The sequence below is a fragment of the Helicoverpa armigera genome, chromosome 25 (assembly GCF_030705265.1).
Source record: "Helicoverpa armigera isolate CAAS_96S chromosome 25, ASM3070526v1, whole genome shotgun sequence".
Taxonomy (NCBI): domain Eukaryota; kingdom Metazoa; phylum Arthropoda; class Insecta; order Lepidoptera; family Noctuidae; genus Helicoverpa; species Helicoverpa armigera.
This window is the reverse complement of record NC_087144.1, coordinates 2,637,616-2,650,187: the sequence shown is the minus strand read 5'-3', so window position 1 is coordinate 2,650,187 and position 12,572 is coordinate 2,637,616. Positions and strand designations below refer to the sequence as shown.

Here is a 12,572-nt window from a genome sequence, read left to right as displayed (position 1 = left end):
ACACACATATTATTTTTAGCTCCTTTATTTTCTTATGCTTCTTCTTTGCTTTTCTTCCTAAGGTTGCTGATGGTCGTAGCAACCGATAGTCATTACCTCCAATGTGGTACATGCGGTTTTCTGTTTGCCGTCGTGATAGGTTCGAATAGAGCAAGTCATTACTACTCGTTAGCTCTAAATATGGGCAAAACCCCTACGCAAAGTGAAGCTCATATTTGATATATTTCTTCGTTATTTTATCTTATGCTTGAAGGACCAGTCCTTATGCCTCAGCTTCAGTCCTTTCTTTGTACATTTCGAAACGACTGACCTCTGACGCATCCTGCAACTGAAAAACTTTTACCCCATCTAAAGCATGATTCACAGCAACAATGACGATTGTATTACTCATATCTTATGCAATTTCGCTTAAGAAAAAGCCAGTCTCAAACCGGTATTCGAAGTTCTCAGACTATGTGTTTAGAATCATGATAATCTGAAGATGTAATCCTAGTTGCATGCCTAAGTAGTTTTAGAAACTGCATTTGCAAAGATAAAGACGCTGTTTCGCGCTTTGAAATATAATGGGGTCTCATTATTCTTGCGGTTAGGTTGTTGACTCAATGAGAGGGTCCGAATTTGAATGCAGCAGACAATTGATTTGAACTGAGAGCAGTTAATTTTAATACGGTGATTCTGACTCCGTATAAGGGGACTATGTTTGTCTTTGTTTAGGCTTCAAGTTTATTGAGTCCACACAGCTCAAGATGGCCAACGACCTTATGAGTACTTTAATGAAGAATTGTAGGTCGTTGCAATCTCAGAAGAATCTTCTAATTAAGATATTATGCGATGCATCTAGCACATATCGGTATTTACATTAATTCTACAAGATGAAGACATCTACGGTAAACCGCTATTCCTAAGACAACATGTCCAATTAAGAAGCTACAGCTGATATAAACAAAATACATTTGGACGAGATGTTTTTAAATTGGTCGTTTATGCAGCTCTCAATATTCAAAAATGTTAGTTGTACTGTTCTGCATATAAGTGATTTCACGGCTATGTCATGTAACGGTGTGGAGCGGTCAATGGTCACGGAATACATCTCGTTGGAACAAACGCTTCTCTAACACGCACAATAGGTGATTCGTCTTGAGAAATTTAATTAGTTCGCACGAGACTCTGCAAGTTTTTGTTACCGTTTTCCTATGATTTGGGGGATTTGGTTTTGCATTGTGTGTCTGATTGTCTTGGATTTAGTGTATTTAGCATTCATTGTAAACTAAAGTCTCTTTCGGCGGACCATTCTCTTTAACGGCAAAAATATGTAGAAACATCAATATTAGTATATCACACAAGTTTTCTTTGTGCTTCTTTTATCCGATTTTGTTTATACCATTGCGGTCAATAACATTTTTAACGCCAGCATTATTGAACCTAACGGCCTTAAGGGGAATTTTAATACCGCCATTGCGATCACCAACATCTTAATGTTACTCATTACTAAAGGATCACGCATATACTCTTACACTTCAACAAATTCTTATATCAATTTTGAACCTTACTCCCCACTTGTAAGGTTGTTGATGGCTTAATTTTGACCACGTAATCCGATACATTTGACGGTGCCTTTGGCATCATGATCCTCAGGAAACTGGTTTTATTATTAAGAGGACATTGGTCTTGATGTCACGTATTAGGTACAAATATCGATCACTGTCTGACCCTTTCTTTTTGAGAAAACTCATTGTGTTCATCCTCAAAGCAATCAGCTTTAATATTGAGTCAGTTATTTATTTCATATGTTCTGTTCTTCAGAATTCGCCTAACAGGTATTTTGAGGAAATATAACAGAAGTAATAATATTTTGGCATCGCGATTAGAGTGACTTATCACCGTGTTAACAGATAAACATGTGGTTTATTATGATGCTACTGCTAAAAGTCAGTCAGACGTTACATCGAGGACAGCATTAGGAATATTAAGAACGCTATCAGCAGACTTAACTTTTTCAAGAGTTGCTTTAACACTAGGCAATTCATCTTTGTCTTTTTCAACTAGTTTATACTTAGTCAAGATCTGCTTTAACTCGATTTACATTTTTAAAATCATTAAATACTAGAACAAGTGTGTTAGTAAGCCAAGGAAAACATCTTACAAGTTGTAGGCGGTACGTAATTTGTCATTCATAAGTTATGGCATTGTAATGTACACAAGTACGGCTAATTGTTAAAGATATGCACTATTGGCGTTGGATATGTGGATGATTTAATAAGGTACCTTTGCCAAGTTTATTTGTCACAGTATTTTCTTCATTATTTTCAGTGATCCTTTCAAATACTGATTTTGCCCCTTCATATTATTCACAATTATTGGTTAATCTTGCATGCCAGAAGATTCTCATTAATTGCATTTAGCAGTCATTATATTTTTCTGTACCTAGCTTTGCTATGATTATAACCCTTAGGTTCACCAGAACTGAATCCAGTACTTTAGCTTTCCATAAATTGTTTGATTATTGCATTATTTTCTTGAAATATTCATAATTTATGTATCGTCACGCATTCTTGATATGACCTACCTCAAAGGACCATGAGTCAAATTGGGCTCATTGTCCAACAGAGTTATAGCATATGCCGTTGTGAAGGTTTTTGTTTGTACTAAAATTGTTACTATGGGCACTACCTTCAATTCCATGGCAAAAAAAAGATATGCACCTAAATAGGTTTTGTAGAAAAGGACAATTGTTAAGAGTCGTAGTGCGCTTGGTTATACTTGACATAAAACCTAATTCGCAGGATTTGATTATGCTAGGATTACGGGACCACCTTCATCACCAGGCCAGGATCTGATGATGGAAACCCTGAGAAATCGAGGGCAACTTTCGAAAATTGTAGGCATGCATAGGTTAAAAACTTGACAATGAGGTGTACGTCTGATAACACTATGCAACAGTGAAGGTTTGGAGCTGACCTGATGATGGAGACCGGAGAAGGTCGAGGGAACTCGACAACTGAATACGTAAACTACCTCATGTTTGGGCTTATATTATTTGTATTGACGAGAACTTTCCACAAATGCGGATAGTGACAACTATGCTTGTCACTGAAAAAATAAAACCGACTCCCAAAAACACTGAAAAGCAAAAAAAACTATTCATAGGTGAATCGGCATAGAAGTCGATTATGTAAAACTGAGGAACCTGAATAGACAAAGAGCAGCATTTATTACATTGGAAGCAAATCAGCTGGAAGACTTCTCTCGGCTAACAATAAACGAGATTTTCATGATATAGCTTGGGTCATGTCAAATCGAACTTGCTAAATCATATTGCAGCGAACATTTACGCAATGGTTTATATACGATAGAAGTATGTCGTGAAAATGAATTAAATAATTTAGCAGCATGCAATATCCATCACCAACATGTGTGACTATTAAGAGGAAGAATAGGTACAGTCAAGAGATGTTCGTGCACGTACATATTACGTATACATTCTGGTTAACAGAAACGAAATGGGTCGAGATGTCATCGCTCAGTATTACTGCTCGTGTCTAACAGGTAGACGCACAGTAGGAAGTTGTGCTCATATCATTTCCATAATATGGTATCTATGGTTAATCAGGCACACACAATTTAATCCACCGGCAGGATATTTAGACGACATTATTATTGGTATTGATTGAAATGTTAACAAAAATGATTTTAACTGTTAGCAGCTGTTTTATTTTTCATGTATACATTAAACCTGGAATTAAAACTAGTTAAAGGTGTTCAATAACAAAACCTACAATGCCATAACAGCACTACTTTTTGCAGAATATTAGTTTATTTATGGTCGGAGAAAAATATTTATAGCAAAATAACCCCATGGATTCTTCGCAAAAATGAGTTTAAATCTTTATATTTAGTGCTTTACAAGTATATTCATAATGGTCTCATCTCTGTTGGTGGGTGAGCCCAGGCTTCATACATTTTTGCCCATGGTCCTTTGACTTCAATGTTTGCAGTAGCATCTATGTTGTTAAATATTGAGTTAATATGTTGGTCAAATACATTTACAGCAAATCTTGTACTTACATCAACATGCATGATATTTGAATGCACGGTAGATGATTTTTGTTGGTCTACGGATTTATCAACCTATCGTATGTTTGATGATCATGTAGAAATGATTTATGCAGATTGGGCTAAAAAATGTGTGCATTGTGATTTCATCTTGTATACAAGTTGATTGAGTAATCCTTTTTTCTGGATCTGTCTTCTGTATTGGGAATATAAAGACTTCCTTAAAACAGAGTTTTATAATTATCTTCGTTACCCAATTCGCTTTGTAATTCACCGTCTCACTTTCAAGTGTCGCCTTTTAATGATATTCCCTATAAGTAACATTCTTCGTTATTAATACCAATGAGCCGAATTGGAATTCCATTGTGCCAAGTACATTTTGGAAACAGGTCTTACTATTTTCGGCTTAATATAATTACTCGGACAATTATCGAAACGACACCGCAAGTTATCAATGAAATAAAGAAACGTGATGTAATTGTATAAATGTAGAATTTTATTTATTTATCGAGGATATCAAGATTGTGTTGGCCTTCTTCGTAAACAATTATGCCATTTGTGTTATCTAAATATGGTAATATCCTGTCGGTTGTTAAAAGTGTGTATGTCATAATATTTTGTTTGTACATATTTTTAAGTGCCTTGGGTGTTATAAATATCCCTTACGAGTCTCCTCTGAGTACTTCATGCGAAGTTAAGTACTGATCTGAGAAAGGCTCTAAGGCAGACATTGACGCAGCAAAATAGTATATTTGGAGGCCTATTTCCAAAAAAATATTTACCCCCAAGTAGAAGATCCATAACTTACCTTCCTAAATGATTCTTACATAACTAAAGGTTTTCTCAATAACAGTGAATCCTGCTGAAGTTAAGCAGGGCATAAAGATAGCTAGCTTCTAACTTAATGATACTCAAGTGGTGACAGGAGCTATCATTACCACAACGTTTAAAACTTTAATTGTTGTAATTGCAGTTCTAACTGCACTAAGTAACTATACTGTTTTTCTTAGAAATGCTAGACTTAGATGTAGCTTTATTAAAACACTGGTAATGTTACCCTATGAGGGAAGAAGGTTTGACGAAAATACAACGTGGACGGGATATATTGTAGGATGTTTTTTTCTCACGTTAATTCAAATCAATTGTCGAAAGACAGACTTAAAATTTTGACAATTAGAGGTCTGTTATGTCTCAATAATTGTACATACATGTATCCAAATATGCAAAAATATTGTTGTTCAAAATCCCTAAATCTTCAGCGATAAAACACCATTTATCTCCAAGCAATCGTTTAACAAAACGGATAGCACCGAGGTTAGTGAATGTAAGACCACGGAAAGGCGCTAGACTGCCAATGTAAAATGTAACGCTCTTTAGCCGAAGGTTATACCTGTTTCCGTTAGTCTGCGAGCTGGTGTTACATCCTCGATGGGTTTAGGATAAACATCTGTGGGAGGATGTAATGGATAAAGTTAAATTTGCGTTTAATGAACTCTCACTTCATTTTGGCTATATTGATTGAAGTGCTCAGTCAATGGCTAAGTTCTTTATTTCTTTTCGTAATCATCATCATCACCCTTTTTATCGTCCCACTGATGGTCACAGGCATCCTCTCACATAGAGGTTTGGCTTTTAACATAGCCTGTATGTATGTAGGTGCTTTATCTAGCAGGAGTTACACAAGGTGTACTCTAACTGTCAAATGTTAAACTGTGCAGTTTTTCAATATAACAGTCCACTCTATTCTCTCGAATCTACTAGGACGACAGTGGGCGGTAGAATGTCGGCGACTAATTTCGCCGACCAGTTTACTGAATCGAACACAATTTTTCAATTAGCACCGACTTTGGCCGACAACATTGGCCGACAATTGTCGGCGTAACCCAATTAATTGACCACTGGGTATTGCGGCAATGATTTTTAAATGTTTCTGTGCTTTTAATTGATACGCTCGTGTAGTTTCTTTTTAGGAATTGTCTTCAATAGGTTGAGTGGGATGAGTTATTTCTTTGGAAGTAATTTTGGAGCTATTTAGATTATTAGATGGGTTGGGTTACCAATCTAAATTCCTGTGTGACCATTACGTTTTGCAATTTTTTTCATTGAAGGCATCGAATGTTATGGTACGAAGAATTAATTACATTGTTCAGTACCCATGCATATACATACATGATATTGATAACCCATCAAACGCCAATCAAAATTCAATTACGAACAGTCACGTCCAAAAGTCGGCGACTTTACGACTTCAGCCCAGAAGTCGTAAACTTGACTGTTTGTCTTTATACTCTTTAAACTATTAGATACATAACCGTATGCGCCATCTTTGTTCGATTTGACCACGGACAACAAAATGACTAGCGGACATGCTATAACGGAAAATGTCCTAAGAAAGTAGCGCCCAGTTTTTGTTAAACCAAAAATCTTTTAGAGACGATTGTTTCAAAGAACCAGAACTCCTAGTTAATTCACTCGTAACTGACGGTTTTGGTCATGCCCATCGTACTTATATGACCTAAGAGAAGGCGCCTGGCCGACCTGCATTATGGCATCTCCGCTCATTTTTACTTACTCAGTGAATTCGGCGATATTTTGTGAATGTACATATGTTTGCTGTCAAAACTGCTGTGTTGCGATGTAGTGCTACTTTCTTAAACAAACTGTAGTGTATGAATGGCGTGGGCAGTGAGATTTACGTGGACGCTAACTTGACATTATTACAGTGTAAAAATCCGTGTTTGGTAAAAATAATAACGTAATAAGATAAACGGCAAACGTAGTGTAGGACGTCCTCAGGCACGGTGGAGTGATGACTTGCGCAAGACGGCTGGCAGGAGCTGGATGCGAGAAGCCGAAAATCGATCTCAGTGGCGTGCACTTGGAGAGGCCTATGTCCAGCAGTGGACTGCGATAGGCTGATGATGATGATGATGATGATGAAGATAATTGTGATGATCCTATGATCCTATATTTAGAAAGGCTATTTTAGAGTAAACTTTCAAAGTTGGTAAATGTTATGGAATATACTTTAGAAATGTGCGTTTTTATTTAATGAAAAAGCAACATACTTGAGAAATATTCCAATTTTTCGACGAAAGACATATTATGTAAAGAAATAAAGCTGTACATGCCGTAAAAATGAGGTCCAACAACCAAATTATCGATCTCATAAAACTCTTTAATGTCTTCATACAACTGTTCAATATTACGTTTAAAAAATAAAGAGCGTCATAAATTTTGAAGGTTTTACCAATAACGTCTGTGAGACAATAAGAAAAGTACCATTTACATAAGAACTGAAAACAAATAAATTAGGTAACAGTTGCTGAATTTAAATTGAATATTTTCTCTTCGACTATTTTCCAGTTCATTATGTAGAAAGAGTGTTTTATTCAAATAGTACTTACGTTCTATAGTTTATATAGTTTCAGTTTATTTTTCATATGTACATGTCATTGAAAATTGCATTTGTTTTGAGCTACAAAAGTTGTTTTTGTCAATTTTATTTATCCCACATTTTGTGTACCAAAGAACTAAAAGCCGAAAAAATGATTTCTGTCCGATATTCCTCGTAAGCCTACAGTTCAGCATGTCTAGTGTATGTATACGTTAAGTCAAATAAATACTTTTCATATTTTTGATTTATAATATCGTTCTTTTTATTAGCCATATTCAATACATTTGTCCGATATTTTCTTGTTGATTCAAATGGTAATTAAATATCAGAGGCTGAATGATAATCCATGTAATGACGCATTTCGGAGAGAACTGTATTGTTTGGGATAATTCGGTACGGTTGAAGCCTTGCTTTGTTCAAAAACATGTGTTGGTCAACTTTTGTGGAGGTCGGTACAGACTGCGCAGTTTTCTTGTGTTTCTGAAATATTAATTAGCTTTTTTTGCAATTATTGGGCTCTTTAGTATATGGTGTATTTTGTAATATCAACAGTTTGTATGTTGCTAGTTAAAAAAAACAATAGAAAATCAATTATGTCTCGCGTATGTCTACGCACCGGCATACAACAGGTTAATCATCCGAACAAAAAAGAGGACTTTCTCAAATCGTTTTTTTTTTTAATTATTATTAACGAAAAACATTAATGATTATTTATTAGTGTTAGTTAAAAAGACAATGACAAGACGAAATTGTGACATGACATAAATTACTTCACCATTTTCCATATCTAACATTCCTATACAATCTATTTTTCTATATTATCAACAACATACGACAAAAACTATGCACGTTTTTGAAATACATGTCGAAATGCTGTGTTATAATTGTTAGTATATTTTCTCTTACATAATTACGTGACAATAATTATGTACGTACATACAATATGACGCAATGGTCAATCTTTTACAAATTACGTTCGGTTTTACGTTTACGCAATACTGCAAAGGAGGCTGGTTAGTGGGAATTTGAAGAACAATAAGACTGTCTAGTTGGTAATTATTTTGTAGTTTGTTGGTGAGATGAGGTTAACTGGGTTGAGGAGGTCAGATAGGCAGTCGCTCCATGTTAAACTGGAACAGACTGGAAGTCGACTCCAACATAGTTGGGAAGAGGCTAGGCAGATGATGATGATGAGATGAGATGACCTTATTTAAAGCGATAATAAAATAAGCCAAACGGATTTGTTAGGTCAGGAACAGTAATAAGTTGCTATAAATGAATTAGTTAAATAGACTGACACGAGACAATGAGAAGTGGACACTTTTCAAGGGGAATGGTGCCAAAAATGCGAAAAAACGTTACTAGTATAGCATACATAGAAAACAAGATTTGACCCATCTTAAGATTACAATCAGAACATTAATAATTTCTTAATAATACCTCGTTCGTGTATTTCCAAACCAGCTTCACTTTAAGTTCGGATTTGTAAAACGAACAATGTATCAGAACGGACCCTATCATGTCATTGTCTGCGACCTTACATAGGGACGGGGTCTCACTGACAGCGACGAATATAATAAGTCAATAGTTATAAATAAAAAAATAAAATAAAATAATGTTTATTCACAGAAAGTAACTTACATAGATATTTATCACAAAAAAAAAACTATCATAGTAAAGAAAAAAAAAAGTAAGTAAGCATAAGTTAATTATTTTGAAAATTTTTGGTCAAATTGTTATTTTCGTTCGGGTTTTTTTAAGCTGATAAAATAGTTTTGTTGCTTTAATAAATATAGCATAGCTAAAGTTGAGAATTATTTATCTTGTCCAGTGGATACCTAATAAATTCTGTATTTATTGTTTTTCTACTCATAAATGACAGATACATAGAATCAACATTTAAGTATTCAAAATAGATACCTTTATAATCATTGTTTTGTCTCGTTCCTCAGATAGTATCACTTGATAAGGCGCTGATATTATATTACCTGTAGATTTATTAGATACTGAACAAAATATTCCATTCATTAATAATTTACCATTCTAAATAATTTTAATAGTAACAGTTGTATTAGCAATTAGCCAGGAGTAGACGACTTTGTGATTGCGAATTACGTAGTTTGTAAAATTATAGACCAATTATTTCTGGTTACTACCGGATTTTACCGCATTCTAGATGAATGAATTTACTAGGACTGATGATTCGGCTTTACGCGCTGTAAATTCTTAAAATTACTGTCGTTTTGCGTGAGTGTCACTTTTCTAATGGCTGGCAAGTAAGATAGTTTTCTGACTAATCAATAAACTATTTCGTATTAGTCTACGGTTTTTATATAAAAAAAATAAAATGAATCAACGTATCTGACCCACTTAAAATGTTCCCTTCAGCTTGTAAGTCCCCGCTGCAATAGGCGCCCCAGCCTTACGATTGTTCACCGGTTTCCCACGACTGAATTGGTCAGTACGGACGAAGGTCGACTGACCTTGGATTTTTGTCTGCACTCGGGATGTAGCCCACTGTGCGATTTGGGGTACTTACTTGTATTGTTGAAAAACCCGTTTGTCGTGTAGCTAGCGTGTGAAACTTGATTGCAAGGAAATTCGTTTTGTACTATTATGTTTTATTTTTTACATATGTAACTTAATGCTTGTCCTTGAGTTTTAGAACATTAAGTGCAAAATAATTTGACTTATTTTACTCGTTTTTGTTCGCTGTCTTGAAAGACACCGAAATTAATGTTAGATTTTGAACAAAGTTACGTAGACTGGCGCCTTAGTAGAAAAAAGGTATGTGTAGATAAGTATGTAGGTCTTAAGCAATGCTCCTCTTTAAAATTTATTCCTGGCACGTGCTGTTATAGCCATAGTTGCGAACAAACCATACTTAGAACGAAATATTTCACTATAATCAGCCATTTTTATTCTGCACAACTAGTTCTACCGTCTAATGGAGCGAGGTTTGCAAAAAATCTAGATTAGACTTGCTATTGTTACGCTAGAGATTGCGCGCGAGTCTGTCCGTGAAATTGTTCTTACGTCCCAGGTTTTATTGTGAATTGCGAAATAATATGATCACTGTCTAGCCAAATAAATTATGTAATTTAATAAGCTTTTCCTTCATTATTTTAATGTAAGATTGTTACGATTACAGTGGATTTTAAATTCAGTTTCAATTCTTCCCAGTGTTAGCCAATGCAATTTTAAATGTAAGACAAAATAAAGGCTACATAATATTATTTTAGTAAAATGATAAGTCTTCATAGAGCGGTGCAAGTGCCGATATTAATCGTACTATTTATAGAGATGTAGACTGTGAAATTGTACGAGATTAAATAGCATTTCTAGGTATCGAGTTATATTACAAGGTCGGCTTGCCAGGTCGATAACCTAACGATTGTAGTCGCGATTTGAAAAAGAAAACGTCTTCCAATAAGTGCAAAAGTTAAACAATCGATTCGATTTGACTGCTTTAAATTGATAAAAAATCGAAACTACATAAAATACGACTCGAAATTGCAGTAAACATTTCAGACATGATAATAAACATATCGATTACCTTATTTATGACAACTATTCGATTATTCGAGTCAGTTTCATCAATAAAAGTTGTATACGATGACAATAACGATGTATCGATGTAATTTTCGTACAATTTAACCAGGCGTCAATTTGTTGATAGGTCATCGTTAAATATTGCGTATTTTTTACCAGTATAAAAACAAGTTTTCCCTTGATATCGTAAATATTTTTAGTGAGGTAAGTTTTTCTGCGCAGTGCGATGTGTAAATGATTTACGGTGGGGAGATGACAAATTGACGAGTTCTAAAGGTCGTTGGAGAATCGATATTAATTCGACAGAGGCTACGATCTTCATTTTATTAAATTAATTAATCTTCTTTGCTAATGTTATAAAAAGAAGATTTTTTTTTTAGTTTGTTTGTACACTAAAGGCTGCAAAACTACTGAAGCAATTTGAAAAATTCTTTCACTGTTGGAAAGCTACACTCTTTCCGAGTAACGTAGGCTATATTTCATCCTGGTACGGGCAGTAGTTCCCACGTAGTTGTGAAAACGATGACGAAGATATTGAAGTAGTCGCAAGCGCCATTGCTGAATAGGTATCGAGTCTTAGGCTCAATTCTCGGCTTAGTCGATTTTAATTAGTGTTTAATATTTTATTATTTACGGCAATGACCCTGATCAATTCGAGTGAAATAATAAATCTTAACTAATTAACATATTATGCCCAATTTTATTATCCAACATTTTCGCATAATCGTGTGATAAAAGTCGTGGTGGCCTAGTGGGTAAAGGACCGACGTCTCAAGTATGAGGGCGCGGGTTCGATCCCAGGTCAGGCAAGTACCAATGCAACTTTTCTAAGTTTGTATGTACTTTCTAAGTATATCTTAGACACCATTGGCTGTGTTTCGGATGGCACGTTAAACTGTAGGTCCCGGCTGTCATTGAACATCCTTGGCAGTCGTTAGGGGTAGTCAGAAGCCATTAAGTCTGACACCAGTCTAACCAAGGGGTATCGGGTTGCCCGGCTAACTGGGTTGAGGAGGTCAGATAGGCAGTCGCTTCTTGTAAAGCACTGGTACTCAGCTGAATCCGGTTAGACTGGAAGCCGACCCCAACATGATTGGGAAAAAGGCTCGGAGGATGATGATGATTTTCGCATAATCCTTGCTAGATAGATGGCTTGTAAATTATAAGTTATTCGAATGTTAACGATTCCCTTAATATTTTTAAGTTGTTAATTAATTCTAAGCAATAATCGTTAACTAAAAGGATTTTACTTGCAAGAATTTTGCGACATTTCCTTAATAGGGTCGTTAATATAAGTTATTAGGATTTAATGAACAGACAGACAGTGTGTATGTAGTGAGAACCAAATAGTCTTTATCTAGAGCGGTCGGAGCATAGACACAATTAACTTTGCGAATGAGGTTATTCACCAAAAAATTTTTAACATTAACTTTGTTACACACAAACGTTATTGCTTTATTATTCAAGGTCGGCTAAATTACCTAAATCCTCGTTTTCACGGTAAATAGTATCATTACAGAACAGAACCTCCTAAAGATCGTGTGAGTCATTATTTGTGTGTGGTAACACA

General features: G+C 35.2%; 1 protein-coding gene across 1 annotated transcript in view; it reads left to right on the top strand.

Moving 5' to 3' along the window:
- LOC110381036 (dystonin) overlaps nt 1–12,572 on the top strand; it is a 206,990-nt gene that overhangs the window by 6,025 nt on the left and 188,393 nt on the right.